The sequence below is a fragment of the Struthio camelus genome, chromosome W, assembly GCF_040807025.1.
Source record: "Struthio camelus isolate bStrCam1 chromosome W, bStrCam1.hap1, whole genome shotgun sequence".
Lineage (NCBI taxonomy): Eukaryota > Metazoa > Chordata > Aves > Struthioniformes > Struthionidae > Struthio > Struthio camelus.
The window spans coordinates 22,430,422-22,449,214 of NC_090981.1; the positions used below are offsets into that span (position 1 = coordinate 22,430,422).

General features: G+C 38.1%; 1 protein-coding gene across 5 annotated transcripts in view; it reads right to left on the bottom strand.

Moving 5' to 3' along the window:
- The window catches only part of LOC138064267 (protein Largen-like), a 157,812-nt gene that overhangs the window by 20,042 nt on the left and 118,977 nt on the right, over positions 1-18,793 (bottom strand). For 2 of the 5 annotated variants that reach the window (XM_068926000.1, XM_068926002.1), the window contains exon 3: positions 14,030-14,105. The exons of the other annotated variants lie outside the window; for them this stretch is intronic. The gene's annotated coding sequence lies outside the window, so the exon portion shown is untranslated. The remainder of the gene's footprint in view (positions 1-14,029; positions 14,106-18,793) is intronic. 5 annotated transcript variants of the gene reach the window in all.

The window sequence follows — 18,793 nt, forward strand, 5'->3', positions numbered from 1 at the left end:
GTTTGAGTTGCTCAAAACAATTGTCAGAAAATCTAAAGTTAGCATGCAGAACAAGTATTCTCATTTCCGAATACTTTTTAAAGAAGGCAAATTGTTTACACATTCTCATATTAAATTCCCAAGACGCAAGATACTATACAAAAACAAAACGTTGCACTATGGCCTCAATGTCTTTATCGTAGGCAAGGATTCCAGAGGGTCAGTTAGCAAAACAAGATACCAGCCATTCAGTAGCATAATTTCTATAACATATGCCCCATAAAGATCCATTTCAAATAGACCTTGCCAAACAATCAACAAAACAGCAACTATTTCAGTTAAAACCGAGCAGCAAGGAACAGTGCTCTGTCAAGGTAAAGAACAGCAGGACGAAAAAAGGAAACATTTAATTTTACTTTTCTTCCTAGGCAAAACTTCCTTCCTAAGTTTATCAGGATTTCAGGTAGGGATGCAGTACAAGATCACTCATTTAGGTTGGAAGGGACCTTTGAAGGTCATCTGGTCTCATCCAACCCACCACAAGTCAAATCCAATGGCACACACGCCCAAAAGACAACACAGACACTAAATCAAAACTACTACCTTGAATGTCCCTTTGTTTAGCGACTACTGCATCCCGGCGACGCTTTAACTTAGTAAAAGTTGCAGCTTGGTCCTTTTCACGTTTTTTTTTTTGTACATAAGCAGAAGTACTTTGCAAGGCTGAGCCACTTGGCTGAGCTCCCATCCACGGCTGAGTGGGGCCCCGGAACAGGCACACTTTCACCCAGCTTCCCCATGAACACACGCTTTCTTGGTAAAAGCCCATCAGATCAGCTCCACTCAAAATGAAGTGATTGCTGCCATTTCCTTTTGAAATGCATCCAGAGGGGAAGGCTGGCAAGGCAGAGAGGGAAGCAAGAGAATGGAGAAGGGGAGAGGTGAAAATAGAATTTAAATGTTAAAATACCTGCCTAGGAGCAAAAAAGCAACGTTCAACTCCCTTCTGCGACTGGATTTTAACCCTGGTCTTCTGTTTAACAGACCACTAGGATCCTTAATTACAGATTACTCCGAATGTGGGATTTTCACCGTTCCTTCTGCTGAAACCATGCAATTTTGCAGAAAACAACGCATGAGTCACTGAGCAAGGGGGAGTAGGGCTGCAGTTAATGACTCACCGCAGGTGATGGAAAGATTCTGATGAAAGAGTATAAACCAAGAAACAGGTTTTGTGCTAAAAACACACTTGACCCCTCCTCATTTCTATCCTAGTACTCTGCCACCCAAATTTTGACTGCTGCCCTTGGGCACTGAATAGAGAAATTATTAGCGAAGATGCTCTCACAGGACCTGAAATGGGATAAAATTTTCTGGTGGATCTGCCCGCATCTTTCTTAAACTGAGCACACTTCAAATACCAAAAGGACTTGCAGTCTCTAATGCTAGGTTTTGTTAGGGCCCAACTGGAATAAGGTAACATTTGGAAAAAGGCAATTCAGATCTTTCATGCGGGACTGACTCAAAATGAAACGGACTATGAACAAACCTCCCCAGTGGCCGGTACGCCCTCCAGGCTTGCTCTACATTCAGCATCTTTTTTTGGTGGCTTACTAGACTTCCTAAAGATGAACTTTAAAAAGTCTTTTTTTTTTTTTTTTTGTCTTTATAAGTGCCTATTCCTCAGCGCCTGCCAACCGGATAGTGTTAGATGTTCTTGGCGTGCCCCAAAGTCCTCATCCCCCAAGCCAGCGTGTTTCCCTCTCCAGCACCTTTTGCTCTTCTCCCAGAAGGTGCAATCTCCCCTCTCTCCCTACTCTACCTGCACTCACACAGTACCCAAAAGTAAAAAAAAAAATACCCACACAGAACAGTTATACCATCTGTCAGACAGACACATGTAATGTCCTAACAGTCCCTGCAGTTTACTCCATGCAACTAAACCGGACAACTCCACAGTCTCATTGCAGAGTCGAACCTAAACCATCCCTATCATGGCCTCCTCATTTTATATTCTTCTTGATGACTTTGACGGTAATTTCTTCAGGATCGGGAAGACACAAGGAAGCTTATCTGCTTGTGAAAAGGCCTGACTTTTAGGAATATAGCAAAATAATACCAAAAGCAGCCATTGGCTGCTTTTTCTGGATCTACTGAACCACTAATAAATAAATAAATACAAGAAACATATTCCTATAGATAGAAACAATATAAAATACCAGATAACGATCTTAGAGTTGTAAAGTTTTCTAGGTAACTGAATCTTTGCAAAGAGTTTCTAACTTAAGGAAGCAGGCAGAAGCTGATTTCATGTCAATCAAGTCACTGCAATAAGAGACTCAGGAAGCAATTGGGTGCTGAGATTTCACATTTATTTATTCCAGTTATTTGCGTTCATCAGTACGTGTAAAGAGCCTGAGCTGCTGCCTGTAGTCATTTAATCACTGAAATTCGCAACCTTTCCTCTAGCCCGAGCATTTTATGAGCTGGCTTTGGGATTATCTTATGCACTTGTGCTTTTCACTCTCTGCAAGGCAAATGAGAGTGCAAAATAAATGAATACTTTCATGAAAAATTATCCTATAAGATCTACTGTTACTTCAGCAATGAAATTACTACGATTTCCATTTGTAAAAAGAATACATTGCATCTCCTGGTAGCTTTTCCACTCATGATTTCAAGACAGTGATGTTTGCTAGTGCTGCTGGAATGCAGCAGTAATATTTGCAAATTAATTCCAATTGTCAGATATTAGTGACAAATGCTGAAATTGCAACTGAAACACACGGACCCAGAAGTGACCGTCTGAAACGTAACTTTACATGTTCCACAATCTTTCAACACAGGCAAACGCACAAAGGTCCCTTTTTCTCAAACCTTATATACTGGTATGACAAAAATATATTCTATGCTAGTTTTATTAGTAAACTCAATAAGGAAAAGATATATTTCTTATAGTCAAAAAACAACTCCCCAAAATGTCTTTTCTGACCAAATACTTCCTACGTAATAGTAATAATCTATCTCTCAAAAAAAACCCCATATCCAATCACCAACTCAATATACTACTAATGTTATGAATTCAATGGGCCACAGCATCTACAGCCAGTACAATGAGACATTATCTATCAGTGCTAGAGCGATAAAACACTCGTTCTTATGTTTGTATTAAGTAAGGGAAAAAAAGCCATGATTATGTTCAAAGATATTACTACGTAATAACTCAAGGAAGCAAGTGAGTGTTAAATTATAATATTGCTGATAGTCTCATTAACTAAAACTAATGAAAATTCTGATAGTTACACTTTCTGCTCCAGCTGTCAATAATAGTGACATACAGTACAAATGATACAGCAACACACGGTGCAACACAGTGTTTTCATTTCAGTCACAAAACAACACAATTAAGAACGTATGCTGTGTCGGGAAGACTGAATCAACTGTGGAAAGCATTCGGTGAACAGCCGTAAGGGACAGACTCGTGTACTTACAGCAGACATCCTTAGAGCAGGAAAAAGAATGGTGCTTGATACGACTTCAGACGATACTCAGTGTTAACAGAGAGAGACGGAAACACAGTCTGCACATTTATGAAGGAAACTCAGACACACAGAAACATACACTTCATCTTCTTGTGACTAATTCAGAAATTAAGACCGAACCACGCAGAACCACTGCATCCATGAGAGAATTCTAATACAAGTTTCTTCAGATTGCTAAATCTGAACTAGTGCATGGCGTACACATGCATCGATACCTACCTCTCACAGCACATTAATTTCTGAGCAAAACCAGGCTTAATACGTGGTTTAGAAAATATATATTAACAATCTCAACCTTTAAATCATCTTCAGGGAATTTCAGGTTTAAACTAGGTATTACTATTGCTATCCAACCATTAACGAAACTCCCTTTGTTGATGGATGCTGGACAGGCAGCAACTTTCTAAGCCAGTTTCTTCCAGATGATCACTTTGGTTACTTCCAGCCAGCTCTTTGGGGCCGACACAATCACAGAAAAAACAGCGCTGGAGGAAACATATGGAGGTCATCCAGTCCAATTTCAAAACCAGAGCAAACTTTAAAGTTAGACCAGGTTGCTCAGAGCCTTGTCTGAAGGAGTTTTGAATGTCTCCAGAGATGGATATTACACAGTCACTCTGAGAAACAGGCTCCAGCGCTTACGTGCTCTCTGCGTAAGAAACATCCATAAGTACCCGTATTTTTAAATTCTCATATATGGGGATATCATTAAGCCATTTGTTGCAAAATCAAAGTATAAATCTATAAAGGAATCTGCAGCTAAGGCTCGGTACATATCCTGTACTCTTAAAAGGGATTTTGAACACAGCATGATGGGGATTCCACATTAACTGCTTTTTTGAAGGTCTCCACAGTGCCTCAGCCTACAGTTAACCAACAGGTCAGGGCTTTCTCCATACCTCAAACGCTTGCTATCTTGTAAAAAACACTTTTCTAGAGTGATATGATTTCAGAGTTATTTGCTGTTGAAGAATATGCAATCAAAAGAAGCCTCTTCAAAAGTGGATATTATAATTCGCAACAGAATTCTTATTTTGTTGCAATGAAAAATATGGTAAAGAATGTTATGCCACGCTCATTTTCTTCTACTCTATAAAAAAAATCAAAGTAACAAAGTCTAAGAATTTCCACTTTTATTTAAAACTACAAATCTAAGTCATTTTAAGGGTTTAGCACAATCCTCTTTCAAATAGCAGCAGAAGAATGACTTTTGAAATTTGGCTAATGAGAACATGAAGGGACAAGGTACATATCCACCTGTCCTCTCCTGTGTTAAAGGATACACGAGGAAAGAAAGTACAGTACAAAGTTGTCTGTTAGGGAACTGCAGTCATGGCCATCTTTGGATATGTTGCCTCATCACAGTCTGTCACTTTTTAACAACACAGTTTCTTTTGCCAAACGCTTTTATGAACTCAAACCATGTTAGATCTGTTAATTCTGTATGGAAACCGATTTGTGCAATAACCACCGGGAAACAAACAAGTCAATTTTCTTCTACTTTCCACAGATTTCAGCAGTTGGACTGTTCTGCTTTAGCTCTCTGGGAAAACGTTTCTTTTGATGTAGAAATTCACTTTTCAGTTTGTCCATCATAAGAAGTAGCCTGCCTACTAAAGTAGTTTCCTTTGCTGTCTATGCTAAAATGTTTGTGTGACTCAAGATTGAACTTATCCTGTACCCGCCCATACACATAGTTGAAAGAGACATAATTTTAGCCTTTCCTTTTAATCACGCCTGTTTTCTGTCCGCCCTCCAAGGTCTGTCTAGCTGCAGATCACTATGCTAATCTGCTGTTCCTTCCTCATTATTTAAATATTCTTCTCCTCCCTCAGATTACAAATTTAAACCATACTTTGGACTACCCTCCCTCTCCCCCTGCCCAAAAAAGAAAAAAGTGTAAGCAATCTCAGTAAGCTTAAACATCTAACATGATACAAGCATGGTCTCAGCTTTACAATATTATTTCTTACCAATTCAAAAATAACTTTTAGCAGAAACTTAGATCTCTGCAGAATTCACATGAAAATACAAGAAAAACAACATTGAACATTGGTTTAGAGCAATGTTCACTTGAAAAATGTCTGTACAGTGTTACAAAAAGGAAAAAATCCTCTGTGAAATGCAGAACTATTCCTATGTCTTTTAAAAACAGGCATTTAGGACAGAAAACGTTCTAGATACTGCAACAATTCCAACTTCAGAGTGTCTTTCCAAAATGAAGCAGTCACATGCCCGAACTGTACAGTTTTGTAATTCACATGAGTATTTTCCATTTCCGATAGGTGCATTTGTAAATAAATCTGTGGACAGATATTGTTTTTTAAAAAATGTCTATATCCCCCAGATTTTTCAGGGGATAAACGAATTTCATCTATAAAATGAAAATAGCTAAGGAATATCTAGTAGTCTGCATTACAGAGTAGTACTAGCTATATAGTGTCTCCTTTACTGTTTCTTTTTATATGGTAGATAAATATCAAAAAAATAAAATATACAAAGAAACTGTGAAGATGAAGAATAAATCCCACTGACAGTCATGAATTGTTTCAGTGCAGAATAATACAAGGCTTGATAATTTACAAGGTTGTAGGAGGCTTAGATTAGCAGTGCACTTACAACTCTGGAGAATTATATGTACAGCAAAAATCAGTATGGACCAGAATAGCATATGTGAATCATTGCAAGTCTTTCTTGGGAAAATACATATTTTGGTAAAGCAGCATAATAAAATTTGTGAATATACCTAAAATTTATTAATTTTTTTTTTTTGGGGGGGGGGGGGACAGAATTTATATCATGTTTTATTAATTTTTCCTTGGCATCATTCTTGGAAATTCTTTTGGCATAGGTCTGTCCACTTTCTTACTACAAATCTGGGCTTATGTCCACCTGAAAAGCCTGGTTTAATTCTGGAGGAAAACCTCTTACAGACTTGCCAGAACATTTTTGGCAGGAAAGAACAGGCAGGCCCCTTATGCCATTGCAGTCAGAGGCCAGACCCTCGGGGGAGCTTACCTTCGCTTCCCAGGACCTTCCTGAGACACACAGATGTGCATCACCTTGCAGTGATGCCATGAGATCCTTGCAGACCAACTTGTTTCAAATTTAGGAACCATGCCGCAGGCTGGAAGTGTTTTCTTTAAATAGGAAAAGATGATTTACTCTGAAAACTCTGTTTAAGCATGCTTTTTGTTAAGGAAACAGTATAATTGAAGCTTTGATTTACCACATAGATTTCAAACGTGTTCATTGTCTCAAATATTTCAGGAGAGAGGGCATGCTTTCAAGTCTGCATTATTGGAATGTAGCTAGCTTCAAAAAATATTTAATTTATTACTTAAAATACTTATAACCGTATCTCCTCATTCCTCACCTGCACAATATCCTCCTGTTTTTTAAAATTATTACATAAGCTGTACAGAACAGAGCTGTGACATGAAGTGCATCCATTTTCAAGGATATCTGAATATAACAGTAGTTCTTAAGAAAACATACTTTTATAATTGCACATAGAGCTGAGCGCGCCACAAAAGAGAATAGAACAAATAGTCTTTACGCTCTCTTATAAATTAACCTTTTTAAAATTAAAAAAAATCAGAAAAACAATCTGTGCCTTTAAAGAACTCAGTTTTTTAAATCTTATGAGCATATAGCTAACTAGTAGCTTTACTGTAACTCTATAATTGTGCAGTTTTGAAACATTTTGCCCTAGCGAATCTACAAATTTTGCCTGACAGCACCGTTTTGAATAGGACTCCTCATACTCCCTAAAACTGGCAGAGGAAATATTTATGCTAAGCCTTTAAAATGTCAGAAATAGCAGGCATAAAAAAACTATTTAAAAGCAAAGTCCTTTTAACCACTTTAGGCGAACGATTGGTAGGATATACCTGAACTGGAGGAAAATTGCAGTAATTTATCTTTGAGAGCTCATAGATGCTTTTCAGTTATATAATAACAGAGCTGAAGAGCACCTCATTTGTGGGAAAGCTGATTATAGGTCTCATGGTTTTAATGGCCCAAACCCACTATTTCTATAAATGGTTATGCTGACTCTAGTGAAATTTGCCTGCTTGTGCCAAGGCAGAATTTGGCCACAGGATTAAAATAGAGCAGGTTGCCCTGCACTACAGCCACAAAGCATCTAACATGCTGAAGGCAACAGGTTGAGACTTACTGCAGTGGAAAGGATCTTCATGATGAAAGACGGTCATTAACCTCTCTGTTCAAAGTGCAGGGTGCAATTAAAAACACCACGACATGGTTATTGGCAAATTTAAACCTTAAGCAAAATTTATGGCAGGGCAGACTGAATGCAAAATATTATTCTAGCACACAAACTACCATGTGCATTTGAGGTCGCAATCATTACTAAATTAAGTTATATTTTTAGTATGATTCCTGGTGAGTCAACTGCAATTCCATTACTGTTGCACATTTAACTGAAATGTGCGTTATATTCTGGAAAAATAACATGAAATTATCGAATCATTTCCTAGCTTCCAGCCTGTCCTACAGCTTTTACCCATTGCTACATAATAACTTCCAGCAAAAAAAATCCAAAACAAAGCAAGGCCCCCCCCCCTTCAATCAATTAAAAAAGAAGTAACAATGCTGTTTTTGTAATATTCTTATCTGATTTTTGAATATCAGGTTTCATCTCACGTTCAAATATGCAGTCTGTCACTCCTGAGTATTACACTTCTCAAGCATAAATCTAAGCACAAAAGGAAATATTAACATTCTTTATATTCCTTTCTCAATATATATTTTGAGGGAGAACTAGTAAAGCAGTTAACGGTACTCCAAGGATAAACTTACAGAATAAAAGTTTCTGGGACACCAGACTGATTTTATTATCTTATACCCGAACAACGGTAACTGGTGGTGTCTATTCTGGATGAAATTTGATATATCCAGTCAGAAATAAATTATGAAGAATTTAATGTAAGAAATGCTCTTAATCTTAAAAGTCTTGATGTAGAAGATAAAATGAACTGATATAAAATTTTGAACAATTAAACTGCGAAGACATGGAATAGCACCTGAAAAGGAACTATGAAAATCCTAAGGGCCTTGAAAGGTGGAGAGTGCTAGGGGGACTGGTCATCCTCAGTATTGCCAAAGATAGGATGGCAGGTGGGGAAAAGTTGCATAAATGATATGCACTCAGAACATCTGGCATTTTTGGATTTCTTTCCTCTAAAAGTGCAAAAAGCAGCGTGATTTTACTCCCAGCATATTCACAGCTTTGAAACATTCGAATCATACACACCATTACCCTGAACGCTGCCAGTTATGCGTTTTTTAACGATCAAAATGCAATTTTCCTTGTGCAGTGACAGGTAGAAATCTCTGGTCAAGCAAATGACATTTCTGGTTATCTGGTGTGCAGCTTAGGGATTCGATCAAGGCTGCAAGTAGCTTTCAAATGCTGCGAGTCCAACCAGCAAGCAGCTCCTATAACGTTCTCCTGCCATCAAAGACTTACCTGAAATGCTATGGAATTAGCCAAGTTTCAACTAATCAGGAATTTATGATCCTAACTTTTACCCAGACACATCTGACACTAGCTAGAAACCTGAGAATCCATATGCTCGTCTAACAGAAAGCAAAAATGCCACCTCTCTCTGCATTGTCCTACCTAAAAAAGGAGGAACCACTGCTAGAAGTGGAAGTGGAAAACATGGCTATGGAAGGCATACCTTATTTGAAGACCTGCAGGAAAGAAAAGTACTCAAATCAATATGAAAAAGCGCAATAACTGCAAAGATAAGCCCCTATTTCTTACTATCAAGCTTCTAGATAATTCAGGTCCTCAAAATGGAAGGGTATTTGAATTGATAGTAGTTCACTTATCTCTGGTTTTAAGAGAGCTCTAGAAATACTGGTATAAAATCCATTCTTCAGAATCCACTATGCATCGCTATAGTATCTCAGCACAAGGTGCATAGACTCCAACTTTAAAAAAGTCATTTGTGTTTTAAAGTACCTGTATGTTTGTGCATACACATATGTGTAGACATATATACATACACACATATTTATATCTGCGTGTTTAGAATATCTAGGTTATAATCCACCGTTTCCACATCTTTAATTTCCCAAGCAGTACCACATATCTTTAGGCATACCCAAATGCCTGCATTTTATGCTCATGCTCATTACATATGTGTAACAGCTACATCGTCTTCCACGAAAGGAGATGAGGAATGCTTCGGGTCAGCGAGGCTCCTCTCCTACAGTGCTTTCCACGTTTTGTCTGTGGGTAGCTCCACACCGTGGAGTTGGATGTTTGAATCGTGCTGTGGAGTCCCAACCTGGACTCCACTTGTGCCCCTCACCTTACGGCTATCTGATGGTCTGTCTCTCTGAGCAAGTATTGGTCTTAGATGCATTATTTACTGCATTCTTTGGTAAACACACTTTAGAAATAATCCTATAACATGCCTCCCAGGATCAGAGGCGTGCCTTGAGTACTGACTCAAGTGTAGGCAGTTAGCTTTCGTGAAGTCCTGTGAACGCAGTCTTTCTCGAGCAGGGGGTTAGGAAAAAGTGAAACCACCTCAATAAACTTAATAACCTGGCACAGGCTGACTGTTGGAAGTAATTGCTGTAATTCTACTAATATATGAAGCAAGATTTTAAGAGAAATTATTAAATGAGTCTCTATGTTTCAATTTTGCCAATTCACACCTCAGCATGGCAGTGAACAGAAAAAAGTTTTGGGGACAGCAGGCTTCACCTGCATAGATCTTTTCTCATTTGAAGAATCTACTAAGCGATCTCAAAGCAATAACGGAAATACACCATAGACACACTCTTCAAACATCCTCATGGCACTTATTTTCCCTTGAACATATTCCCTTTTTTACTGACACCTCTTTACAAAAAAGGTGAGAGCATGGTTTTTGCTAAAGACAGCGACTATGTCATACATTTAAAATGTTCAGGGTACAGCAGTTTGTACTTTCAATCTTTTATTTTTCCTAATGATAACTATGAAATGAAATACAAAATAATGAAATGCTATCATTAGAGCTAAGCAGATCTTTTCCCTTGAGAAGTCCTTTAATGGAAAATACTTTATCCCAAAGCAAACTTTTGGGGAAAAATATAACTTGTGACAAAGTAATCAATATTCCCATAGTAAATGGGAAAGTAAATACAATTTTTTACTTTGACTTGGAATTTCAAATTAAATTGCCTTTTTTTTTTTGTTTGAAGACAACTGCACAACAAACTGAAGTCTGACAGAAAACACTCTGAATTCTCTTTAAGAATAACAAAATATTTTGAAAAGTATTTTTGCTATAAATTTGCTCTGTAAAACACCCAAGACTCTGGCAAGGTCTACTTTCAGATATGGACGAGAAAACAAGGCAAAGTCTTAGAGAGCAAGAGACAGAATTGGCAAATGGACAAAATAGGGTTTGACAGAACCAATGCAAAAGTATAAATATATACATATATATATATGCACACACACACACACACGCACACATGCACACATATGGATATATAAATATATATTTACGAAAGAAAGCTTTCTGCCACCTGTAACAGATGGCCTGGAGGAGCTGGCTGATAGTAGAAACAGCAGTCCACACCCAGGACTCACCCTTCAAATAGCCTTAAGAATTCATGCACAGATCTTCACATGGCATTTTCAGCTATGGAGAAAGCCTTCATTACCAGACGCTTCCTTCTCCCTTTGTACTTAAGCTCCTGAAGTAGACCCAAGAGTTGCTGTAGTGACACTTTTTCCTGGCACTCTCTCACCCTCTCTGCATCCCTTCTTGTCCTCTTGTGTTTTCCATCATCAACTGCTTTGCCCAGTAGCTACTTCACAAACGTATCATTCTAAAAATGCTTCCTGACATCTGTTTCCAATTCATCTTTTTTCATGCCCTTTTCAAGCTCTATATCCTATCATCAGTAGAGCGGGCCATATTCATCCTTGATATAACTAATATAGCCACTGGCTCTAGGGATAGATTTGGCCTTATCTGTTCAGAGGGTTAATTCCTGTCTAAGCCATTTAAAATGGCATTGCAATGCAATTCCCTCATGAGTGTCGTCATCTATACGGGGCACCTCTGTTTCTCCTGTAACACCATTTACTCTCAGGATCATCTCTTTGTTTTTTTATCAAAGGTTACCTATTTCATGCTGCACTACTTTCTTTTGAAATCACAGCAATGCTCTTAGGCTTTTTGTGGTGATATTAGTCACAAAAGTTCAAAAGGAAAATAACAGTTACCTGGTCAGTCACAAGGGCTTCCAGACACTACAGTGACATACATACTCACACAGGCAAATACATGAAGCTGCAAAACTAAAGTGAAAGTCCCCTGCCTGTTCCCTGCAATGTTCAATAGAAAAACAATGATAAATTCTTTGTCATCTCATGCCACGTGGCCTTCAGGAAAGAAACTTCCGGGAAGAAGCCACTTAGACTTAAGCTGTAAAACTAATCTCAGCTAGGATGCAGACACTTGCTGCTGCAGTCGGAGTACTTTCCAGTTCTGTTCGGCTGCTCTTCCACACCTCTTTCACCTTTTTTCATCTCTGCTACACCCTCCGCTTTCCATTTCCTCAGGGCTCCTTCCTTTCATTGCCTCTCTACCTTGCTTATTCATCCTCTCCAAAGCTCTCCCCCTTTCATCCCTGCAAAATAATCATGGCTTGAATTTGACTCTGGTCATTTGGCAGCATTATGTCTTTTTCTTCTGCCCTGTTTCTGTGCTGTAAATTAAGGTTTGAAGCTTTTTGGAGGCTCGGGGACAACTTTCTGTTGATCTGTGCGATACTTAGTGCAATGAGTAGCCCCTCAACAAGCATAACTGATGCCCTAGGTCCAGATTCTGGATGATCTTCAACAGGTATTAGAGAGACTCAAATTCATATAAAATGATACGTCTTAGTAAGGACAAGAAATGATAGCATTAGATGGCACTTGCTACAGCATTGTTGTATACAGAAACGCACACAGAGAAATGTCTATAAACGAAATTATTTTAAATCTTTCATGTTTGAACCAGTAACAAGCTTTTCTATTCAAGTTGAAGCTTTGGCTTGCATAAATAAATGATTAAAGCACCATTCTAAAGTGATTTGCCAGGAAACAACTCTCATATTTTGAAATATTGACATGAAGAAGCATTTTTTCTCAATTTTCCTAACCTCTAATATTTTGTTAGCTACACTTAAAAAGTTGCTTGCATATAAACGTGGGCTTGCCATAAGAGCTGGAGGAAAGACAATTTCAACATCATGCCAAAATACTTGCTACGGAACATGATGCGAATGGTTCTAATGTAAAATGAATGCGGCACCTGTACAGTTTGGACTGCCAAAAAAGCTCTCTCTGACAGTAAGCAAAAACAATGAAAAATGAGTGGGCCAAAATTCTTAATTTTTGATAACTCCAGTTACTTTAAGCTCTTGGGTTCAGGAAGCCATGAATAAGTAATAAGATGTGACCAAAAAGTTCTCTGAAGAAAAGAGGCCAAACAAAATTTCACTGTCGTACATCACAAGAAACATATGGTAAGTAATAAACAAGTTACTGCAATGAATTGGACCCAAACCAAGAAACCAAGTAGTAAAGTGAAGCACTAAATCCCATTCCCAGCCCATGCGGTACACAAGCTGCACTGTATACCCAATGGCTGCAATTCTTTCTCTCTCTCTCTCTCTCTCGGTTCCTCCATGGGAAAAGGGACGGGGCAAAATCTGCTTCTCCTCACCCCCTCCTTGGGCTCTTCCTCGTCATCCCTTAAGCACTTATTGCTACTTGCTCCTTTACGTGGATCCAGATTGACTCAAATGTGCATCTGTATCAAAAATGCGCTTTTGACGCAGATCTCCCTACTACCCTCACATGCTGCATTTCGCCTCAGAGAGGATGAAACAGGTCCTCTCCAAATGAAACAAAAAGGGTGTGTGGAGGGCACCTCATGTGCTCCAGCTGCAGACAGGCATTTAAGCCCATAGAGCCAGACTAGAGCTAGCTCAAAGTAACCCTGCGCCCTAAAATGTGGATAGCGCAGACAGGAGGTCCACAGCACCCACTGATTCACTCCACAAATGGAATCTTTTTAGTTCTTCCTACATGTTAATGTTAATATAGCCCCTGTGAAGACAAGTCCTCTGTACCATGGGCTCTCTGTAGTACAGAGATACTTGTGTTTCCTCTGCAAACCTTGAAAGAAACCCATTCCATCGGGCTCGTGCTGCCATTTGCTACCAGTCTTCAAAAAAGTAGTAGGGAAGACTCTACTCGTTACTAGTCTTTCCACCCACGTATTAAGTTGACGCTGATTAGCTAGAGCAACAATCTGATGCTGTCTGCAAACTGTAGTTTGTGCTATAGTATCCCCCCCCAGCGTGTAACAACTACTTTCGATTGCAATCGAAAATCATGTGTTTTATTTTGCTCATACTTGGTATAATTTGGGGAGGCACTTCTGTAGATGTAAGGAAAAAGACTAATTGCTTACCTTGTGTATCACCTGATGATGTACGTGAGCTCTATGCTGTAAAGTGTTACAGCAAATTTGACCTCAGAAGCCTTATCTAGAAAGGAAAGAAGTAGCTCTAGTTTTGATAAGCTTTTGCTATTGGACCATAAATAAATGATTGTACAGTATACAATTTCATAATCAAACCATAAATAGGCAGAAAATTTCCTGAAAAATTAGCTATTTCCTTTGCTCTGTGTCCCTTCTACTTAGTCTTTCTAACGATAAATAGTATTAATTAAAAAGCTTAACTATGTGAAAATAAAACAACAAGAAAAGGCTTCTTTGATTTTACTCATGTAATACAGCTTGAAAACAGATCTGGTATAAACTGTTTCTCTGAGAATCAGAAAATGGCTGTCAGTGTTATGGTTTGCTTTCAATAATTTCTCACTTGCTTCTGATTTCAGCACATATGAATTGCAAAAACACCAGAAGTAATTTGACAAAAACATTAAGCGTGGAATTCAGCCTGCCAGAATACTACTTAATTTACATTTTAAGCATTAAGAGTACACACAAGATTTCACTGATTATGTTTCTAGTTTGTATCATTTTTTCCTAATTGCCATTCAACTTTTATTCCCTGGGACAGATTCAAAAACCCCTCTTTGCCTTACATTCAGCGGCACTGAAAGAACAAAACGTTATGTCGTGCAAGAACAGCAAAAGCTAGTCCTGCGTAAGCTCTGCTGCGGTTACTGGGTCTGTCCAAGCGGGAGGACCCCAGGAGCACTCCGAGTTCCCTGCTCCAAGTCTGTGTCCCAGCTACCCGATATCCCTCCCAGGGCAAAAGCCTAGAGCTCAATGTTACCCTTCCTCTGTCTCCTAATTCCTGCATTCGTGTCTACACAAAGATGATGTAGGGCGTGTGGGTCACAGCCGAGCTGCAGGGGCATCCGCAGTTCCCTGGGCTTAACAGCTGGGAAATCATCTTTCTCCACACCAAGGCATGAACCCACAGGGCAAACTAGACAAGGGATGAGACCGTCTGTGAGAAAAAGGCAGAGATCAGATCTGGAGTTCATAATTTTTACAATCAATATTGATGAAGCAGAGTGGTGAGAAGCTGATTTATCTAATGAGCAATTCCCTGTGAAGTACTAAATCAATACAACCCTTTCCTACCGACCATACTTTTTAGTTTGTTTGTTTTGTTTTGTACCCTAGAGTCTTCTGGCGCTGTGATAAAATTCTCTGCTTTGTATTTCAGGCATTTTAAGGCTTCTACAGACATCAGATATTCCCTGAATATATGCCACACACAACACAGTTCCTGAAGGCTCATGAAGTATTCACTTTAACACGATTTAAAAGATTCATTGCATATCTGAGAGAGAAATAATTAATCTCTACATGAGTAATAGAGAAACAAACCTATAAAAAGAGATTTTAGTATATACAAATGCTTTTCTAATACTTTCCCTGCCTCAGCCTATGAGATCAGACTATCAGACCATCACTGAAGCTTATTACTTTGGCAGTCCTCTTTCTAGAAATCACTGAGCTGGTTGTAATTTATCTACAGCCTTGTTTCTTCTCCCTGCTCCCCCAGCCCCTACCTTAAAAGAAGTGACTGAAAAGCATGTTTTTGTATAGCTGGAGCTGAATATCAGGAAAAAGAATAGAGAGAAAATGAGCAATGCACGTAAAATCCACTAACATTACAAAATTTACATTTGGAGCCTTAAGCTTATATGAAGTTTGACTTACCATATTTACTGCTTTGCTTCAACTTTTTTCAGGTTTAATACTGCTTCTGCCTCAGCAATGCAATTCAGATTATAAAAGCTGTTTTCCACATGGAGGAATGGCAAACCGTATTAGCAGATTTACTCCCAAGTATAAATGTGATCAGAATTGACCTCAGATTATACTTGATTATAAACTACTTCGAACAGAGCCTGTTGTTTTCTGTATTTTTGCACTGAGCACTGGCATAATTGGCCTGTATACCACACTGGCATGTTCAAACCTAAATTACAATACAATAAAATGGAAATGTATGTTTTAAGAAGTCTAAAAAGATGAAGTCAATGTTAACTACTGGCATTCAGATGAAGACACTAGATTCTTGTCTTTTTAACATGAGTTTTTCATCTCTTGCTGCCACTAGTACATAGTATCTTTTCCCTCTGACATTTTTACGCATATACACAAAAATTTATTCAATAAATTCTAAAAATATATTTTTCTAATTAGAATAATGCATTGTAATAGCCCAAGAAAAGGGTCCTTTCAGTCATCTTATGACTATTTTCCCAGTTTCTGCAAAACCAAATATTTAATAGTTTTCAAATAGTACAGCTAGTCTGCAAGCAGTATACATCACAAGCCTGCAAATTGCACACACTCTTGAAATCATACTCTTGTATTTGAAAATAAGGTCACCTCAGAAAAAACAAGTCATCGTCTTTCAGAATTGAGGATCATGTTAAGCTGCTGATACCGACTTCAAACGTACACATTGCACACTATGAATCATCATAGCTGCATTTTTAGTAAAAACTTCAAGTATGGAAATAAATGCATGATCACAATTTGGCCCCATGACCTACAGGAATCTTCCTATAGAGACTCATAACAATATTACCAACGAATTATTGCTGCAATGCTGGTAAAGACACAAAACATGCCATATAAAGTCTTGGAGGAGCCTCACAATTTCTTACAGTGAGCCATGACCTTCGTTGCTGAAAGACCTGGGAGCAGTGAATCTTTATCAAAGGTGTCTCTTATGCAAACTATTCAGTAACTATTGATAGTACATATAGTTTTAACATGAAGTTTTAATAAAACTTCAGTGAAATTATTCTTCTTTTGACCACTATTCTCATCTTTCAGGAGCTGTTTTTCACTAATGTTTCAATTTTCAGAGTCTCTTGGGGAAAACAAAATGCTAGAAATATTGAAGTATTTAAAAAATGCAACACTGTGTTATATGTCGTATGGTAACAAAAATGTCGTAGATTTTTTCCTTTTTTTTGGTTAGTTCTAAAAATAAATAACACAAACTGAAAGATGAAGAAAAAGGGGAAAAAAATCTCCTCCTTATTCTTGATAGGACAAAAACAAAAAACTCCCCAACAACTCCTTAGCAAGGAAAAAAAAAAAAAAAAGCATGACTACTACCTTACTAATGCAAACATGAGCAGGCCTACCTCTGCAGCTAAACAGTTGTGTTTCAAGCATATCTGTAGTGATTATATTTTAGAAGATAAACATTCAGGAGAATTTCCTCCTTCTATATTCACTATTTTCTTGTTATTATGACAACTGAGTACAAAGATATGAGTTGTTATAAATTTCTTAGAAGTAGCATATTAGTGTGCATTAATTTTTATGAAGAGATGCATTTTACTAGAAAGATTAGTCAAATCACATTAAAACATACTTCAAATATTTTGATTACATTTTCTCCTCAACTATACGGGTGAAGCCTAACCATATACTTCAAATATATCACGGTACGTATATATCAAAACATTTCTCCTATGTCCTTACATACTGTTCAGACACTAGTCAAGACAAGACCAGAACACACACACCTAATACTTCTGTGACATAAAGATGTTTTTCTTCATTTTATAGTAAAACAAATAGAAGCACATAGCTTCGGTTGTCCAATTTTATTTAAAGGGGTTGTTAGAGCTCTCTTTAACTTTACATAATAACATCTGCACCTAAAAGCATAGATCTCTAAGCATTAAAAAAGTCCTCTCCCTCCTCTTCCACTGAGTACTCATTCCTGCCCATAGATCACTCCCTTTTTTGTATCAACACCATTTTTTGGAAAAATCGTTCTTTCAGACAGCTCGATTCCCCCTCTGGTTCAGGTGCTTTGCCACAAAAAAGCTTGTGGCATTGTAGGAATGGCACAAGAATGAGCATGGGAAGGGGCTTCAATTATGTTTTCCAAAAACCACTGCTGGGTCCAACTCATACCAAACCACATCAGCGCTGGGACCTGAGGAGCGTTTGCCTGTGGCCGCATCCGCAGGCTGACGTTGACTCCCAGATAGCAACTAGCAATTCAGTTGCTTAAAGGATTTGTCACCAGTCAATACTAAATATGCTGTTCTACTGCAAATTTTACATATGGATATCGGAAAGATGGTTTGCTTTAAAATAATCATTCAAAGAAGTACAGAGGCACATCCAAATGTATCCATAAAAAGCTGGCATTCAACCCCTTCATTTTACAGCACAGTCTAAGTAGAAGCAACCAAATAATACTCTTTGTACAATTGGTACGGTGTTGTGCCTATTTATAAAACCAAAGCTTGACATTTTCATTTTCTATTGCTCCTAGCATGCTTAACTGCTTTTTTCATCTCTCTTCTTCATCAAGTACAAAATTGCACTGGCCCAGAACAACAGAAAGGTATATTTTTCATCTATCTTTCAATGAAAGGTGTTTTTTAATGGCTATCAGGGATCATTAAGGTAAACTATTTTGTCCTCTGGCTTACCACTGCAGATTTTCATAGTGATTCCCTCAGACTTGGTGTGTCTCTTTTTTTATGAGCTGTCCTGCTTTAAATTAAAAACTTTATAGTGTAGATTCCTGACTCCATTTCTAAGCAAGTTGCTCCAACAGCTATTTGCCTCAATGTTAAGGATGTATAGCTTATTTCCAGTTTGATGTTACTAACTTCAGCAACAGTCCTTTGTTGTACTTACATTACATTTATAGGCCCTCTGCGGTCAGAAAACATTTCCATTTTGTTCACGAGCAAGCCT